Below are 20,573 nucleotides of genomic sequence, written 5' to 3' on the forward strand. Positions count from 1 at the left end.
CAATCTACCACAACGGACATAACCCCATTCTTCTGGATCAAAATGGAACATCTGATTAAGAAGTCCTGGGCTCCTCTCAGTGAACAGTTGGACTCAATTAATTCTAGACTGTCATGCCTTGAATTACTTTTATTGCCATCTCGAGGTAGGGATGGGAAACAAGTCTCAGAATCTGGGGATAAGCAAGCTGGGAGAGGGGGGGCGGGGTCTAACACAAACCAGGGCACAGAGATCCCACCCTTTGCCCCACGCAAGACAGCTCCAACTAGTAATTCTACTACAGCCCAGGGTAATCCACCGGAATCTGCCCCTCTTAACTCACCAAGGGTAGTGCACCCAGATGTTGGGGGAGCGTTGCCACAAAGAGAGTTTGAGCCGACTGTTAATCAGAAAGTAGCTCCGCTTATGAATATTGGAGATTACAGTAAAACTCCGTTACCCACCATCCAGCTCGCCCCGGAGTCAGCTCCTTACGTAGTGGTTCTGGCAGGGGTACCTTCATTAGGTCCGGGCAAGGGGCAATTATATCAGGAGCTTAGGAATAAGTCCATTCACTGGCTCAATAAGAATCGCCCCCTCCCATTACAGGTCTCTGCGGAAATTCTTCATGTCAGAAGAGTGGGCTGGGTGGGGAACAAACCAAAGTCTGTAGGGGGGGATTGCATAATTGTCAATTTTAGAGACAGGAGGACGGTGGAATATATATGTGACTGGTTTGAAAATGATCTAGGTACAACCATCCTTCCTTTCCCCCTGTCCTATTTTTATGCAGTAGTACCTCCAAAAAGGGGTAGTAACCAGTATTATGGAGGACAAAAGGCCCGGTGGAATGTGGAAAATATAGAGCTGGCTAATAGGTTTGAAGTGCTTTCTGGTTTGGAAGATTGCGACTGACTTCAAAAGATTAATCTTGAACAGGAGAAGTCTAATACTGCCCCTAGTGAGGCAGCGGTGGATACAGTACATAGGGTAATTGCTCTAGACAGTTCTGGGTTTAATACTGCCCCTTTGACTTCCACCTGTAAAATTCTGAGTTGGAATATTGCGGGATTGAGAAGTAAATGTAAGGATAAGATTTGGTTGGATGAGATAAATTCTTACGATATTTTGGCATTTCAGGAAACGTGGGACACAGACCTTAATTTCTGTATAGATGGGTATTCACATTTTTTTATCCCTGCTAAACCGGCACACTATGGAAGAGCATTGGGAGGTTTAGCTATGTTTTTTTCCCTAAATGTAAATGGCTTATTAAAACAGATTGACGCGAGCTGCCATAACTGTTTAGCAGTGGAGCTATCTCGACCACATCACAGGAAACTATTATTGGTTAATTTTTATAATTCCCCAAATAGTGATTGTACAATTCTATTTCTATCACGTTTAGAGGACTTTTTAAACGCCTATCAAGCAAATAATCCATGGGCTGAGGTTATTGTTATGGGTGATTTTAATATTCATCCATGTGGACTAAATTGTATATTCAATAACTCAGATGGTCCCCCATATTCTGCTCCAATACATTTTGAACATACTGAGCAAGGAGAGAACATAGAGAAGCTTTTGGCTACTATTAACCTCTATGAATCGGGATGTACCAACGGTGGCCCGAGGCTAGCTACCTTTAAGGGCACCGCCATTGGTACAATCATAGATTATATCTTTATGTCCGCTGCAGTCCTAAGTAGTGTTGTCTCCTATAAAGTAGGGTTTTCTGTTTTTAGTGATCATAATCCAGTAATTTTAGAAATGGCACAGGGGGCACAATTAACACTCACAGCGTCAGTGCACAGAGCCATTAGCCGTGAGGTGACTTTATTGGATCAAGGCAGGAGACTGAAATGGTCGAAAGTGATCCCAGAAATGTTTTTAGGGGAAGTCCTTTCCAACTCAGAGAAGGAAGTTAATATTTGTTTGGACACTAATGCGTCAAACACAATGATCATAGGGGCTTTTGAATCTATCTGCAAACAAATTAGCAGTAAATTGACAAAGCAAACACCCCCTGTATCAATTAATAGAGGGAAAAGGTGGTTTGATAAAAACTGCACTAGAGCACATTCTGCCCTCCTGAAAGTTCTAAAGCAGTGCGCGAGAAATAGGGAACAAATTAGGGGGTTAAGGAAACGTTATAAACAAGCCATTCGGATTAGAAAAAGTCAGATTAAAGACGAGGCATGGGACAAACTTTTGTCCCGGGAGGTCCTGAGGGACAGTGGTAAATTTTGGCAAACCATTAATGATCCTTACTTCTCAAGTGAGGATAAACCTTGTCTTGATTGTAACATTCAAGATGAGCAATGGACAGCCCATTTTGAAAAAATATATGGTAGTCAGCGGGCCGAGAGTCGGCAAGAGTTTATCTATAATCTGGAATCACCGCCATTAGTGGTCTTTCAGGAGAGTGAGGTACTTAAAGCAATAATGGAGACCATGCCAAATAAGGCGCCAGGCCCAGATGGGGTCCCGGCAGACCTTTATAAAAGTCATCCTAAATTTTGGGCAAGGATACTGACCAATATTTGTAATGCCTCTGGCTCAAATATTACCCCCGTCTCTTGGTCAAAATCTACTATTATCCCGGTATTCATAAAAGGCCAAAGAGATGATCCAGCCTGTTATAGGCCTATCTCCCTGATAGACTCTGCTGTGAAGATCCTAGGCAGAGTCATATTAGCTAGATTGTCAGAACATCTGGAGGGCAGGGGGATCCTTTCTAATGCTCAATATGGATTTAGAGCAAAAAGGAGCACCATAAATCAATGTCTCAATTTACAGCTCCTTATTAGCCAGTATTCTGTTGCTAAAAAGAGTTCCCTCTATATGGGTTTTATGGACCTTTCAACAGCATTTGATCTAGTTAATAGGTCAAAGCTGTGGCAAATTTTAATTGATATGGGGATTGATTATGCCTTAGTTAAATTTCTCGCCGATCTCCATTGTGGCTTGATTGCCTCTATACGAGTCACACTAGATGGTAGATGTACAAGGTATATCAAATCTGAAAGAGGAGTTAGGAAGGGGTGCATTTTGGCCCCCCTGCTTTTCACTTTATACATTAATGCATTAGAACCTGCCCTGAAGGATGCCTCCTTAGATGTTCCGAAAGCAGGAGTCACACCTATTCCAGTTCTCCTCTATGCAGATGATGCTGTCCTATTGGCCCGCACAGGAATTGGGTTAAACAAATTGTTAATGAACTTTGATAAATTTATGGACTCACTTGATCTAAAAGTAAACGCAAAAAAATCCCACGTAATGATAGTAGGGGCTCAAAGTAAGAAGAAAAATATAATGACATTTTTTTGTGGCAAGGACGAGGTTAGTAGGGTCCCTGTTTTTACATATCTAGGTCTCTTATTCGATGAAAAGGGGTCCTGGGGCCCGCAATTGAAACTTAAAAGAAATGCATTTGCAAGATCCATATCAGCCCTATTGGGTTTCTCAAAACGTATAGGAGCCAGACCCATGGAAGCTATGTTTAAGGTTTATAAGGCAAAATGCCTTGCAATAGCCACTTATGGCTCTGAGCTCTGGGGGTACGTTGCTGAAACCCAGCAAATTCAAGTGATGGAAAATAATTTCCTAAGAATCCTGTTATCCTTGCCACAGTCTTCCCCTACTTTTTCAATACATGCGGAGACGGGGCTGGATTATGTTGTGGACAAAATGAAAATGGCCCCGATAATTTGTTGGCTTAAGACCTGGCTCAATGAAGAGATTTCCTTGAATCATCTGATATTAAAAGATTGTCTGGCATTAGATATGGCTAGCAAAATCCCGTGGTTGGCATATATCGAATCAACTCTTAATAAACTTGGCAGACTGGAGATTTTTTCAAGTCCAGACACTATTAAGAAAGCAGATCTGGATTCAATAAAACTTGCTGTGGTAATTTTTCAACGCACAGAAAGAGAAGATCTTGAGTTGAAAAAACCTATAGTAAGATTGCACTTTGGACTAGTGAGTTTACCTGGCCTGGAATCCTACCTTAAGTTAGTTACACACCCCTTTCATCGTTTTCTGTTAACCAGATTCCGATTTAATTTAATTCATCTCTCTTTGGGAGATTTTTCTAAATGGGTGGCTCCAGATAAAGCTGAGCCCTGCAAGTGCGATAATTTATCGTTACAAGACACATTACATTTCATTATGTTTTGCAGGTTTTACACAGACATTAGAAAAAGGTATTTAGTACCATTGCTTAAGGATACTGGGTTTGTTCAGGTGAGACCAGCGCTTGTATATCTACAATTATTGAGTAATGTTCGGACAACTTTTTATGTTGCCAACTTTCTAGTTGCTGCTGTTCGCATTAATAAGATGAAAAAAAAAGAAGAGGCCGACCTGAGTCTTGTCGTATTTTGACCTGGTTTGACGTTGAGATTTTTTATTCTGATTTTAACAGCTGGTTATGACTTTTAATGTGATTTTAGCCAAATATTTATTATTGATGTTTTTAACTTGTATGGAATTTTTTATTATATACCCCTGTATGAATTTTTGGGAACGTGTCCTAGATTCCTGTCTTTTTGCCTTTATCAGAATTGATTGACGGTGTTATATCTGTTTCCATATTGTATCTGTTCATTGATGTAATTTATTGTCTCTGTCTCTTTTTGTGATATTAATTTTATCGAATAAAGTATTTGACTGACTGACTGACTACTGGACTAGCCCAGGGGCTGCCTGAGGGTTCAATGACTCCCAAATCCAACATCTTTTGGACTTCTGTCCTTTTACAGTCGCTGACATGATCAGGTTACTTGTAGATCTTATTCTTCACAGGCAGACTGTCCCGAGTGTCCACTTCATGAGTGCACCAGGTGGTCTGACTTGGAGTCAGAGAAAACATATGTCTAAACTGGCTGAGACATTTTCTGCAGTCAGTTTTCTGCTGGACAGTGAGGCTGCCTGCCAAGGCTACACCATCTACTGATCCATCATCAGGGTTCTGAGAGAGCACGTCAGGGAGTGGGTCACTCTCTTCCTCCTGTTCCTCATCTGTAGCCATGAGCAAGCCCATGTCTGTAGTGGTCCTAAGTGGAATGGCTTCTGGGTACCTAGTGGCATGGTCCACCACCACCAGGATACATCTGTGCCCGGATGCTGTTTTTAGATCCTTGGGACCAACAAGGTCAATCCCCACCCTCTCAAAGGAAACCCCCACCACAGGTAGTGGTATCAGGGGGGCCTTTGTGGTTCCACCTGCCTTGCCACTGGCTTGACAGGTCACACAGGAGCGACAAAACTCCTTAGCCCCTAAACTTCAAAGGTATTACCAACCTCCTGGAAGCACCAGACTTGGGGTCTCTACACTCTGAATAAAGGAGTCCATCATCCCAATAATGTTTATGGGTGCCACTAGCATTCCCAGCAGCCTCATCAGCAGCTTGCTTTCTGAGGGGTTCAAGAGAGGGGCAGGTTTTCTGTTCCTGGGTCAGATCTGCCCTGGAAGACCCCCTGTCCCCAATAATTCAACCTGGTCAGGTTCCAGCTCCTCTGAGACAGTTCCTTCTTCAGGTCCAAGATCATCTCCCTCAGGAGGCTGATCTGTATTCTAAGTCAGGGGGGAAGGCACTACCTTAAGCCTACTGCTCCTCCTCTTGGGAGGCACCTGGTTCATTCTTCCAGAATCCAGGGCATGTCCAGTGTTAGACACTTGGGCCTGTGACCTAGTCACAGCAAATACATGTGCAGGGATCCCTAGCATTTCTACATGTGTTCTGAGCTCCACTTCAGGCCAAGCTGAAGTTTTTAGATCACTGCCAAGCAAGCATTCAACAGGGAGGTATCCACTTACCACAACCTTTTTGAGGCCAGTTACACCTCCCCAGGAGAAATTAACAACTGCCAGGGAATGGTCTGTCCTGACATTGCTAGCATTGGTCACTTGGTACATTTCACCAAGTATAATCTGCCCAGGATCCACAAGATCTTTTGTCACCATTGTGACACTTGCTCCTGTGTCCCTGCATGCCAAAGCCTATTTTCCATTAATCAAAGGCTGCTGTCTGTATTTGCCCAAGTTACTGGGACTCACAAATAATGAGGACATGTTCATGCCTCCATCACAGATCAGGACAGCCTGAGTTGGAACTCTGACTAGGCCAGAGTCAATCTCAGAACCCAGGGTTAACCCTACTACACCCTTATTTTGAGTATTACCACCACCAATTGTAGCTGCACTAGGGGGAACAGTTGCCTTTGGGGCAATGGAAGCTGGAGTTGAGTCTTTGGACTTGGTGAAATCACTAGTCCAGGGAGTTTTCTGTTTACAGATCTTGCACCATGGTTTCTTTTGGCCTTTTCTTTTATTAGATTGGGATTCCCCCCCTTGAAGAAGATTTTTTGGGACCTTGTGAAGACTTCTGGTCTTTACCCTTCTTCCCACCCTTGTCAGAGTTCTTAGAATCTTGCTTCTTCTGGTCACCACCTTGGTTCTGAACCTTCTGCCTCACCCTGATTCTGACCCATTTGTCTGCCTTCTTTCCCAATTCTTGGGGAGAGGTCAGATCAGAGTCTACCAGGTACTGATGCAACAGCTGATTTTGACAATTATTGAGGATGTGCTCCCTCATAATTAAATTGTACAATCCTTGAAAGTCATGCACCTTGCTGCCAAGTAACCAACCCTCCAGATCCTTAGTAGCACAATCTGCAAAGTCCACCCAGTCTTGATTTTGTGCCTTTTGGGTATCTCTGAACTTTAACCTATATTGTTCAGTGGTTAGGCCAAACCCTTCAATCAATACACTTTTCAGACTGGAGTAATCATCAGCATTCTCCTCTCTAACAGTGAGGACCTTATCGCTACAAAGGAGAGCCATAAGATTGCTGCCCACTGCTCCTGGGGACCCTTTGAACTTTATAGGCCCTTTCCAGTGCATTAATCCATTTGTGGATGTCATTTCCACTCTGGTAGGGAGGGACAATCGTATTTAGGTTTCTATGGTCATTAGACCACTTCCTAACAATAGGGAAGTTGCTGCCACCATGGGACTCTAGTCCCATCTTCTTTCTAGCTCTATGGAGCTCTATGGACTTTCTAGGGCTATCTGATCTCCCTTAATTTTCAGCTGAGCTTGCTCATACTGGAGCAGTCTCTCTCTCCTTTCCTGGGAGGTTTCCCTCCTGTGAGCGGAGATAGAGGTCCCTACAGATGAACCAGAAAGGTTAGACTCCACTGAGGGAGATCTGGACCTTCTAGGCCCACCACCAACTCTCTCAGGAGGGATATTGTTGTCCTCTTTCTCATCTTCCAGGGGAGCTGAGTTTTCCAGGTCAAGATCGTTGTCATCTTCTTGGTCAACATCAGAGGTATGGTCAAGGGGAATTTCACCCCTAGACCCTTCCTCATCTGCTGCCCCTCCCACTCTGCCTACCCTTTCAGACTCTATAGGTCTTCTGAGATCATCCAACAGAAGTACCTCTATGAGACGTTGGTGCACTGCCATCAATGTGAGAAGTTGGCCTGGTATATGCTGTCCACTATTTATAGTGGGCACCTTGCACCAGTCCAAACAACCCCTTATTGATGATAGGTTAAAGACAACCTTTATTGAAAGCTATCCTAGTGGTAGCTATGGGTAGCAGCCTTCAGGCTAAGTCTTGAAAGAATGTAAAGCAGCTTGTTTTAGCAGTCTATAATCTCTTGAATGGCTAAATTAAAGGAAACCACACCAGGTATATATATATAAAATATATGCATTTATTACTAAACACACCCTGCTAGTCTCTTTACGGGACTAGAGGTCAAAACACATAAGTTACACTTCAAATATTACAGTAAAATAGCATAAATATACTTTAGGCCCTAGGGTCGAGCCAAACCATATACTAAAATAGTGGTATAAGAACCACAACTTAACTAGACACAAGGCCTAGAGCCTGTAGAATCGATGGGACTCCAAGGAACAACCCAAGGTAGTGACACAGGGGACCCACGGGGTACGTGTGCAGTGTGAGAACACAGCCGCGAGTTCCCGTTAGCTTCTATGGGGAAAGTCGTGATTAGATTTTTAAAGATTAGGGACACTTAGAGATGGACTAGGGTCAACACCCACGGGAGCACCGGCGTACTCGAGTTACCTCACCCAGGGAAGTTGGGTGCTTGGTGTCAAATGGTGTTGGGTCGCGTCATCATTTTCAATGGGAGCTGGCAAAGAAGTGCTGCTGCCGGGAAGATGCGAAGTGTCCGAAGAGATCCAAGCCCAGATCAAAGATGTGATGAGCCTGAAAGCAGAGGGGACAGAGTCTGGGTCACTTTCCAGTGACCAGGGGCACGATAGACGAATGCCCACCGATGACGGGTGTTTCAGGTGAAGAAGGTGAAGCTTGACTCTTCAGCCACGAGAACCAGGAGGGGTCGAGGACAACCAGGAGCTGGATTCGAGATGCTCCACAAAGGATGTCGAGTGCTGCAGTGTCGGTGCCCGGATTTGACCCAACAAGCCTTGGCAACAGCAACCCACGCAGAAAGGAGAAAGATGCTTCGGTGCAGACCAGCGCGGTCTGAGGGACTGTCCATGTAGTAGGGAGTCAGAGCACGTCTGGAGGAACCAGGGAAGCCCAAAGAAAGTCAGAGTTACCTTCACAGGGGCCCATCAGTCGACGGACCAGGGATTGCAAAGTTACCTCGCGAGTAATCACAAAATGGCAACCCACGGGTCACTCGGGGGGACTAGCCTGACAATCTTCAGTGGATTTCCTCCTCGTGGTGTGGGCTACATGTAACCTGATGCGTAGCATCAGGGGACATTGAGAAGCTGATGCACTTGCAAATGTGCACGGTGTCCAGGGGTTCCGGTTCCACATCACTCACGATGGCTGCGGGTCTCAGCTTTTCTGGGGACTTGGGTCAGCCTCTGAGAAGTCTGGAAATCCTCTTCCTCGGCTGCAGATACTTTGGAGTATGTCGGGAGCTTCTGAGATGCAGACCGGCAATTGCTTTGTTGCCGCCTGCCAAGCAGGGGAGTCAATCCTTGACCCAAGGGAGATTTCTTCAGTCCTCTAGTCTTGAGTAGAGCATCGAAGTTCCAGGATTCAGTTGCAGAGTTTCATCCAGGGATATCTACAGTTCTGCTTATAGAGGTTCCTTCTTTATACCCAAGGAAGGGGGTGGACTAACTCAGGGGACCTACCTATGGGAGGGTTTGGAAAGAGGGGTGGCTACACCCATTTCCTTTGTCCAGTTTTATGCCAGAGCAGGGGCTGGGAGCCCCTGAACCGGTTTGAGCTGGACTATGCACAGGGACACCAATGTGCCCCCAGTGCAGGACTTCAAAGCACTCTCAGAGTGCACCCACCCAGCCCCAATACACTAAAGCCTGTCTGGGAGGTGGAGACACCTCCTTGTGACAAGAAACCTATTGTCCAGGCCTCCCCTGCCAGAGTTTTGGTCAGCAGCAGGAGGCCAGACTTGTGTCTGTGGCTGCAGCATCCATTTTGTGGTGCCAGGGCTCTTATATGTTGGTTCGGGTATACCAGTGCTGTCATGTCTCTCCCTCTAGAAGGATGGGATCATACTCCATCAGTTACTGGTGTGGGGGTATGATTCCAAGGTGTTTGTCACCAAACACCACATGTTTCCATGCAGCCAGTCCAAAGTTAGCATTTACCATTTGGTTTTAATGCACTTAAGAGTTTATGGTCAGGCTGCATCACAGACAACCCCGGAGAAGAGATTCCGAAGGCTGCAGAGGGGCTCTGCTCATGCCTGGGCACCCTCTCACACAAAACCAAGCACCCTGTCTTCAGGATTGATAAGGCCTGCCATAGGGGTGACTGATGTGCTGTGATAGGTGAGATATAGTGAACCTATATCTCTGTAAGGGGTGCATGCACCACATTACCCAGGCTGAGGTGGCAGACCTGTGGTGTCATTTTGGAAGGCTTTCCGGGGATGGCATAATACATGCTTCAGGCCCTGGTAGGCATCAGGGGTGCCTGTGCCCTGGGTACATAGTATACCATATACTAGGAACTGATAAGGGCACCCCAGAATCCAATCTGTGGAGTACCTAAAGTACATGGAATCAGTTTAGAGATGAAGCAGCTAGGCTGGGGTCCTGAATAGCAGGGCACCAGCCAGACTAACATCGAAAAACAGTGTTAGATCAGCAAAAAGTGGGGGTAACCATAGGAAGCAGATCCTACTCTCCTACAGTACCCACCTTAGCAATGGTGAATAATGATTACCGATTCTCGACACCGCTATAATATCGCTATACATGTAGAGTGCCTGGAACACCTTGTTAATATCAGGGCAGGTAGGATCCAGCTCGACATGACTTTTTATATGTTGTACGGTGCCTAAACCCATTCTTAATTTACCCATACAGTTAAAGATTGTATTACGATTTGAAGCTTTAAGGAACACCTTCCTTCTAACATTATCTAATACTAGCTGAATATTCATATATCTTTGATCATCGCAGCAACAGTTGGGTAATATCTATGTGGAAAGCTTGCATGGATGCTCAGGGAATCCTGTTCATGCTTTATGTTAAATTTGGCCTTGAGTATTGTAAATATATTTAATGTTTTTGGGTATTGGATTTCTTCTAGGGCGACCTCCCAGTCCCCTTTCAGGTCCACCAGTTTAGCCAATTTCCCAGTATAATTGGAAATTTGATTGCCCGGGAACATGTCCTTAAAGGAGCTGAACGGTAGGGTAATGTAAAAGGGTGTTGTCTCCATCTTTATATCTGCGGTGAGACCTCCCCATACTCACCCACCCTGCAGGGAGCTGGTCAGCACCCAACAGGTAAATTTCTCGGGCCATCCCCGTCATTTAACAAATGCCTGCCTATTAGCCCCACTACCTTTCCTTATCACAATTTTTTCAACCCGGTACACCCTGTGTGGATCACCAGGTACCTTTTGTAACTCCTCCTTGTAAAAGATCCCAACACCATATTCCCATCATAGTCCTTTAACCTGTGAATATATACACCTTCTTTTAACTCCACACTTTCCACTATAAATATCTCATTGCTAAGAGTTCAATGGTAACCCTTTGTAAATACCCCTTTCAACTTTGAAACCCTTACATGGTCACCTTCTTTTATAGAGGCTTCTTTAGCGTTGCAGCGAAGCACCTCAATACACAGTTTGCCTCACCATTAAAGAATTATCACTCATTACCTCTATGGGAGCCATTTTGATGGTTCTGTAGTAACTGGTGTTCTAAACATCTATGAAAGCCTGCAGAACATCCACATATTGGTAGGTGTTGTGGGCCATAAAATATTGGCACATCTTTTACGTTATGTTCTGTTAAAATGTTCTATCACAGCTTCTTTTACCTTTGTGTGAATTACAAAATGATGAACAACGTGCTGTTTTAATAATTTCTGAAACGCTTGGATTAAGAATTATTTTCCTGCATCTGTTCGTAGTTTTTGAGGAGTTTGATCTTTGCTGAAGATGGCTTTAAAGGCTTTGGTGATGCTAGTCCCACTTAGTGTTTAGTGCTTCTGAAAAGGTGTACTTGGACTATACATCTATGACCGTTAATATATATTAGAACATTGGAATGCTGGAAGCTCCATTGAAAACAATGGAGTGCTCCGGGCTTATAATGGCTGGTATAAGCCCGGAGCTCCAACATTCCAATGTTTCTTTGTTCACAGCTCTGGCTGTGAACAAAGGCTTCAGGGAGACTGAGAGGATTTGAATCCCCTCGCGCTCCCTGAATGCTTTGTTTTATTTGTTAGAACATTCTGCCCTCTAGTGGCAGAATGTTCTAATAGCCTTCTAGCCCTTCGTAGCAGGGCTATACCGGCTTTTAAAGTGCAGCTGCTTTGTTAAAGTCCCTCGCCTTCGGCTCGGGCCTTAATGATGCAGCGGGCCTTTAATAGCCGGTATAGCCTGCTACGAAGGGCTATAATGCTATATTGAGCGAGGTTATTATGCTGTGCAAGATCTTGAAGACTGAATATGTCCGGCAGCCATTGATGATCTATTTTTTGCATTAACAATGGTATGTGTCCTCTTAAAATGCCTCCTTGCGGTCTTTTGGAGTACAAATGCCTCTTCCTCAGATAACAATGTCTTCACCAGCACTTTTTTTGCTCACTGGTTTTCAACTAAAATTCTTCTAAACAACGCTTCAGCGCTTCCAAAGCTTTGGACCTCTCTTGTATCGTCAAAAAGCTTTCTTAACCCATCCACTGTCATGTTATCCGCCGCTACAACTCAGGAAATTAAAGATGCATGATTTGTGTAAGGACATTTTGTTAAAAATAAAGAATGCTAACAAAACAATACAATTTGTTGTCTTTTGACTACATATAGATAATATGGGACATTCTACATACATTATCAGGGGTAGGGCAGCTAATCTGCACCAGCGTCAACAGTTTTTATATATTTACAGACTTAAGCTCAATGGCTTTAGACAGGACTTCTCTCTCACCCCTCCTATAATTTCATACACTCTGGATACTGACAGCTTTAAAAACGTAGTACAGTTCTAGGTGGGACAATGCAAAACTTTTATTTCTAAAATAATCTTCGGTCAAAAGCTCCAAGACGCTGCCTAAACTGGTCATCAGCGATAGTCTTAAATCATGTGTACACCCTGCCGTAGAGGGTAAATGTGCACGAGTGCCCCTCGCTGGGGGAGGAGTCCCGCATTGTTTCACGGATCAGCACAAGAGATGCGGTGAGTGGAGCCTTTCATTGCTGGGCCCCATTGCGCTTTGCCCTGTCCCCCGCATTGCCGGCTGAGATCAACGGCCACACCTGTTGCACGCGACCTACTGAGGACCCCCGGCCTCGCTGGCATTGCGCCCCACTGGGCCCGCTGTACCAGGGGGCGTGCGGGCGAGGCGGTTGAACTTCCACATCGTTACCGGAGGGGGGAAGAGGTTCACCACTGCAGAGGGGGAGAGACCCGCAGCCTGACGCAGGGGGCGTGGCCAGCATAGGGTCCCATATCCACCGGGACAAATCTGTGCGCAGCCATTGTTCTTGGGATTAGAGCTGGGGCACATCTTTACCGGTGGGAAACAGGCCTGGTCTGGTCCTCTTGGACATTGGCACCTTTTCCATCCAGTAATTCATCAGCAAGCTATTTGTGGCGGTGTGGCCTGGGTGCACCCGTACAAGCTGTGAGTGGACAGTGAGTGACACCACGGAGCGCAGTTAGGCCGCAGGGGCCCGTGGGCCGAAGGTGACACAAACAAACAAACTGGACCGGTACACCGTGTCCAGGGAGGTACAACAGCCCCGATTGTCCAGAGACGCGGTTCCAGGGGGTTTGGGTGAGGAGGAGCAGGAGATCTCACTTAAGGACGTGATGGAAGCCATCACCGGTGTCAAGTCTTCCCTGGACACAGTGGCAATAGACGTTAACCAAATTAGGGCAGACCTGGCGAAACTGATTGAGAAGGTCATACAAGTGGAACTTACCACAACTGGTCTTGTCAGCGATGTTGCCCAGCTTCAGGGGGAAATCCGTGACCTTCAGGACTTTCGCAAGCCTACTGACCTCAAGCTGGATGACTATGAGGGCCGTCAGCAGCGCAACAACCTCCGTATCCGAGGCGTTCCAGAAAAATCGGAAGGACAATCCCCGGATCTCTTGGTCGAGGACCTTATCCTTAAACATCTGCAGCCCAAAGGACTCAGTAAGTTCTTCGTTATCGAATGTGCCCACAGGGTCCTGGGCGGCCATCCCAAACCGGGCGCTCCTCCGCGGCCCATGCTGGCAAGGGTTTTGAACTATCGTAACAGGCATGTCATCATCCAGAACTCCAGGGCAGGCGTGCCCCTCCGGTATGAAAATGCGGATATTTCCTTTTTCCCGGACTTTTGCACACAGAGAGTACAGCGTCAGAGGAGGTCGTTCATGTCAGTCAAACGAGACCTCAGGCAGCGGGGTTTGAAATACTCCATGTTGTTTCCGGTGCATTTTCGGATTGAGGCGGAGGGGAGAGCGTGGTTGTTTGAGCATCCTGAAGCCGCGGCGGAGTGGATTGAGCGCCATGGAATAGGGAGTCTAGGCGATCACTGCGGCAGAGACAGTGCGGACAGTCGGTCAGCCTGAGACGGTGACGTGCTCAGAAGTGGCATCTGAACCGAGTAATTGGGGCCTGACTGGGGGTGGGCCGGGGGGTTGTCTTTCTTTTCTTTACTTCTGTGTATTGGAGTTAATGGACTCAATTGGACCTGAAGTATTTACTTTCATAGGGGTATACATTGTACCTTTTCGGGGTCGGGAATTGGAGTGCTTTAATTTCCCCCCTTTTTCCTTCTCTTTTCTATCTTGAACTTTTCTGGGGTGAAAGGCACTCTGCAAGTTTTAGGCCCAGAGTGCAGGGCAGCGGGGTGGGGGGTTGTTGGAAGGGAGAGTTTTGTTTTGTTTATGTGGTATTCATTGCATCAGTGACTTCTATTGTAGTTTTAATTGCGGAAGTAGACATATGTACCGTGTCTTCCACAGAGGATATGGAGGACTGTATACTTTGATGTGGCAACAAGTTGGGACGGTAGGATTAAACTGTTAAGTTGGAATGTCAATGGATTGGGGGACAAGATAAAGCGGATTGTGGTCCTTCAATACATCAAGCGTTAGGCCCCAGATGTTATTCCACTTCAGGAAACTCATCTTATAGGCAACGTATGTAAGGCATTGCACAGAGAGGGTTACGTGCTGCTGGCCCATGCGGGATTCACCACGGGCTCCCGAGGGGTGGGAGTCCTGATGAAGATGTCCTTCCCCCTGGTAGGGCAGGAGACTTGGACAGACAACAGGGGGCGATATGTCGGGGTGTCGGGCACGTGGAGGGGCATCCAATCACCTTTTTGACGGTTTACATGCCCCCGGGTCTCCAAGCAGTTACCTTTAGAGACCTTGGAACACTACTATTGGACATCCCTGAGGGTCTGTTATTGCTAGGGGGGGTCTAAATTCAGTGATATCAGGTACATTAGACGGTCACCCCCCACGTGAGATTGCCCGCTCCTCTGTCTGGCTTGGTGATTTCCTGGAAACTATGGGGCTGGCGGACAGTTGGCGGGCCTTCCACTTAAATTCGTTACAATACACTTTCCATTCTGGGGCGCATTGGAGCCTATCCCGGATTGACTATTTCTTGATTCCCGCATCTCAAATTGCCCATGTCCGAGAAGTCAAACATCTCACTAGAGGCATTTCTGATCACTCGCCGGTATGGCTTCATGTGGCCCTCAATTACAAACAGGTGGGACGAGTGGCTCCCATTAACCCCTGGGACCTTCGAGACCCTCACATTCACAGGGAACTCCTTACTGCTATAGACAACTACTTCACTGAGGATGAGGGCTCTGCAGCATCCTCGCAGACACTCTGGGAGGCCTTTAAGACGGTCATCCGGGGCCATGCCCTCTCTCTGATCTCGGGGAAGAAGAGGGAGCGCCTTCTATTCTGGAGCCAGCAATCATAGTCTCCCTAGATGCCGCCATGGCATTTGACACCATCGAATGGCAATATTTGTGGGCGGTGTTGGAGAAAATGGGATTTGGCCCTAATTACATACAATGGGTGCAACTATGATACTCCAGGCCTTTGGCCCAAGTTGTAGTCAATAATGAAAAATCGGCCACCTTTTAGTTGGGTAGGGTTACAGAAATGAAGATCCCCTTCCCCTAGACCTTCCAAAGTAGAATTTGTATGCTGTATTTTGTCTGCTGTTCCCACGATGCCTGATGTACTACTTCTTCTGCAATGTCTATTGAAACGCTGATGTTTGTTTCTCAATTAAAAAGAAAGAAAAGTTTTACAAAAAAAAAAATCATGCGTACAGCATTCAGTCGTTGTAGATAGCAAAGCATTTATAAACACTTGGTTTTACACTCAGGACTGATCCACTGCATCGCAGTGGGCGACACACAAAGCGTCAGATAACGCAGAGTTACAGAGTGTATTTCAACTATTTTTTCTTACAGCAAGATGTATATTAATCTGGCAAAACATGTGAATCCTGGGTGTAACTCGCAGGCATCTTGCACCGCAATATTCTGAGGCTTGTCCTAAAAGTGAGTAATTATGTAACATTACATAATACACTGATGACTCGCTACCTAGGGACTCAGCATTTTTTCAGGGGACTAAAGATTTGATTATTCTATTTTTAAAATACATATCACACACACATCTTTCTATGACTCTTTCTATAATCCTTCTTTCAAAATATGTGCACAGCCGTTGCAAACGGACGAGTTTTGAGCTCGGTTTTGCTCGAGTATTGGATTTCCTTGAATGTTGTTCACAAGACCTCAATCTTATCAGAGTGGACATATTTCTTTTCCTTGGTCAGCCCATACACTAACCTTAACAGTTTATATGTCTTGTTGGGGTCTAGCAAACCACATATATCGGTGGTTGAGTTTGAGTTGTGTAGACACTTGTGAGCCTCCTGCTGTAGATCATAAATTTTATGGCAGTAACAACGGTTACAATAGTCACTTTTGACACAGGTGTTCACAACAGTTGCAGCAAAACTTTAACAGACCATATGGCATCATAGGGGACGCTGTAAGTTTCCTTTTCAAAATCTGTGATACTATAAGCTTGAACACATTTCTTATAGGGTCCCTTGTTTTGACTTGTGGAACTTTTAGACTGTTTTGAACAGAATAAGCAGCACAATTTACATTGTTAAACTTTGGTATCTGGCCCTCTACCACAGCTCTTTTTACTGATACTTTCTACGGTTCAAAACAAGTAAGGAAGATACACTATTAGTTTAAATAAAATCTAGATGTATTTAGGTTAAGTGTCTACAGATTTTTTTTTGCTAATCTCTGCATTTTCATTGGACTTTCAATCAATCAATCAATCAAGGGAATTGTAAGCCCGCTATTCACTCGTGAGGGTCTCAAGGTGTTGGGGGAGGGGGTAAGCAGCTCCGTGCAGTTGAAGAGCTAGGTCTTGAGCATCTTTCTGATTATGTTCAGGGAGGGGGCGCATCTGATGTTGATTGGGAGCTCGTTTCAGGTCTTGGTCGCAATGTTGGAGAAGGTTCTTCCACCTGTTCTGTCTCTGCTGATGCGCAGGGTTTTGGTGAGAGCAAGGTTGGCAGATCAGAGGATTCTCTTGGGTACGTGGAAAGAGATTCTCTCGTTGAGGTATTGGGGTCCGATTTTGTGGAGGCATTTGTAGGTTTGGGTGAGTATCTTGACGGTGACTCTCTCCTCAACTAAAGTGACTCTATGGCTGCTCTGAAATCTTAAGAGTCACAAAGGTCCATTGGTGCATAACCGTCATTGTCATTTACATGCAGCTGTTGCACTACTACAGTCTCTGGAACCCCTTCCCCCAGAGACCCCATATCGTCATAGAGCAGGGAGTGAGGAGGGGCTGTAAATTACTTACCCTCCTCCATGTCAATGGAATTGTTTTCAGCATTTACTTTGTTACTTGAGGTTTTGCTACTGCTGCTGGCACCCTTGAAAGGATGAGGGAGCTCCTTAAGACTTAGCGCATCCATCTGACGGCAGAGGTCCTCTTGAAAACCAGTAACATCATAATAACCATCTTTATGGACGATCTGCTGCGCATTCTCATCCATGACCTCCTGTGTCAGGACACAGTAATATCTATCAATAGTGTTCAATCCCCATCAGAGGGCATCAGGGTAGGACAACTATCACTTTCTAAATGACAAGTAAAGGAATCCATGCAGTCTACTTCCATGTCTTGGCATTTCTTGAAAAATTGGGGACCATTACAGAAGCATCTGAAACTTTGGACTGTTGTCTTCATCTACCACTTTGCTCCCATTTTGGGACGACTCGTGTCTTAAGTAGTTGAAGAACTGCAACAAAGCTATTTTTCTTCTATAAAGTGTTGTAGTGATTGCCTGTCAGAGGAACTTGCAAGGCATGCACAGCTTTTGGAAACATAGCAGCATTTGTTGAAACTTCTATTGTAAAAAATCCAAACTATTACAATAGCATAAGAAAATTAGTACAACTAGAGGGTCAAAACATGCCTGGGGACATCACAATAAAATAGTGAAAACTAAACACAACACAACAACTACGGAACAAAATAACATTGCAACAATGCAGCACAAAAACAAAACAGTACAAACAACAACAGAACACATCTTCGTAACATCTCCACCCACCAAAACTTCACATACTTTCTTATACCATATTACCAGCTATAGAAGTCTGTTTTTATAATTCAATGATAAAATGAGTTTGGAACAAGCAAGTACCTTAACCTGCAAGACAAGAAATAATACCAGTCAAAAATGTTCTGTGATTTGTCAATGGTGTTATTCATAGCAGTGAAATGAATCAACATTACAAAAACTTGCCTGTTAAAAAATGCCCAACTTTAGAAGGCTCTGTAGTGGCTGAGTTAGGGTCTTGATAATGTACTCTAGATCTTTGGTTTTAAAAATATTGTTTTGGATGATTATTTTATGTCTTGTGGTGTGATTTTGAGTCTGTCTGTACCAGAGAACAAAGCACAGGTAATATTGCATGTGAAACAGCTACAACACAGCAAAGTTAGCACCATAAAACCACCTAACTCATCAAATGTATATGAAACAAAGTGATATGACCAATCTTACGATCATTGTCTTTATTGATGAACACAAAATATTGATTTGGATTGGCAAGGATCTACTAAATGCCTTTTGTGAATACCGAAAGTCGTAAAGTTAGGATTTTGTCTCAGTGTAGTAGCAGTAAAGTTAGGAGTCCTAACTTTACTACTACTAAAGGCCTTCTGTGAATACCAAAAGTAGTAAATTTAGGATTTTATCTCAGATTAGTTCTGTGAATCGGCCCCACTGATGGGCTGATAATAAGCGCAATACTCAGCTTTACACCTGGAATAGCCACAGCATGGGGCCGATGAGCCACCACTCACCAACAAACAAAGAGAATGTCTTAAAGAATGCTCACAAATATCACTGGTGGACATGCATGATACAAGGGATTACCAGCATATTACTAGCAAGGGCCATACATAGTTCAGGGATGGGTCAGTATTCTGCATCAATAGCAATCATGTTACAACTATTAACACTGCTACTGTTTTGCAGGAACACACAACATGTCAATAGGAATGGCTGCACTTTGCCATAGATCGGACTCATTATGGATGAATGAGTCCAACTCTCTTCCTAAGACACAGGCATCCTCTCACCCATTTGTAGAGATATATCCACCCATGCATTCTCACTCCCACATTGGCACACCCTATTACACATATATACATTCAACCCTCTCTTCCTATCCCTTTCTTGTTATCTTCCAGGTGAATTTAGTGGTCCTGGCCTACTGGACCTGGCCCCCAGTAACTGTTCTTCCTGGATTGAGTCATGCTGGGAGGTGGCAGTTGGTTGCCTGTGGAGAAATACATTAAACCCAGGTCCACTCCATGTAGTGCTACAGCTTTCCAGGACTCAGTAGAGTGAGTGAATTGCATTTCAGTCTTTATCTCCTAACCCCTACTACTAGATGCTGTGCATGAAGTTAAAATATGTACATTCAGTACCTGTAAATACTTTAAGTGACACTATCAAACTATAGCAAGAACTTTATAATGATAACCTCCACCAGCATTGCCAGACGAAACAACATAATAAGGGGGGGTGTCATTTTGTATGAGGCAGGCCAATGCCTTTGTCAAGGGCTCACCAAATCAATATAAAAAGAGAAGTGGTCACTCATCAGTATTTAAAGGAAAGCCTATTTGCTGTGTCTATATAGCCCTACCTAAATAAAATAGTAATGACTCGTTAAGACTCAACATTAAAAACAATAGAATTAAAAACCACATTCAAGGATTCTCTTTATCAATAACAAGCATTGCAATGTATGTCAATAAATATTTAAATGTAGCTTTTTTATTCAAAGCAACATTAACCGTATATCAACAAAACCAACCACAACTACCCCTGGTAATTCTCAGCTGAACAGCAAAAGCTCTAGTTCTTATAATGCTTGAAAACATCAAAAACATTTCCACATGGCGCATTCTATATGCCTGAGAAAATATACATTCAATTTAATCAATCATTTCTGGGGAGCTGCTCCACTCTTTGCAGAACCCCCCAATAGTCTGAAAATCATGTTGCTATAGCCCCTGCCAAGATTGGGGCACCACTAAGGTGAAAAAAGTCCAAATAAGCCCATAAAGGGATAGTCAGGAGCACAGAATAATACATGAGCAGCTCCAGCAGCTTTCAAAGTGCCACACCAGGTTCTTGATTTTTTTTGGGTGGATTCCCGGGTCCCTTGCAGGACACACACAGCTTACCACATTGTCAGAGGTACACTAGGGAGCTCCAAGGCCTCCAAGGCTCCTGCGGCATCACAGGCTCCCCACATGCAGCCCCTAACCTCCAGGAGCTAGCTACATTTCTTGTTGCTCCCGTCAGGTGGGAACACCCTTTCATCTTGTCTCCCACATGATGGAAGAAAAACTTGGATTGGCAGAGCTTGCAGCATTTCTCTCCGTGAAATTCCGCGTAGTTACCTAAAAAGTCAGTGAGATTCTACAGAGTACCGAGAGTGGTAGAGTTTGGTATTTTGACGGAGCATGCTTATTCCTTGCA

Source organism: Triturus cristatus, chromosome 7 (assembly GCF_964204655.1).
Source record: "Triturus cristatus chromosome 7, aTriCri1.1, whole genome shotgun sequence".
NCBI lineage: Eukaryota > Metazoa > Chordata > Amphibia > Caudata > Salamandridae > Triturus > Triturus cristatus.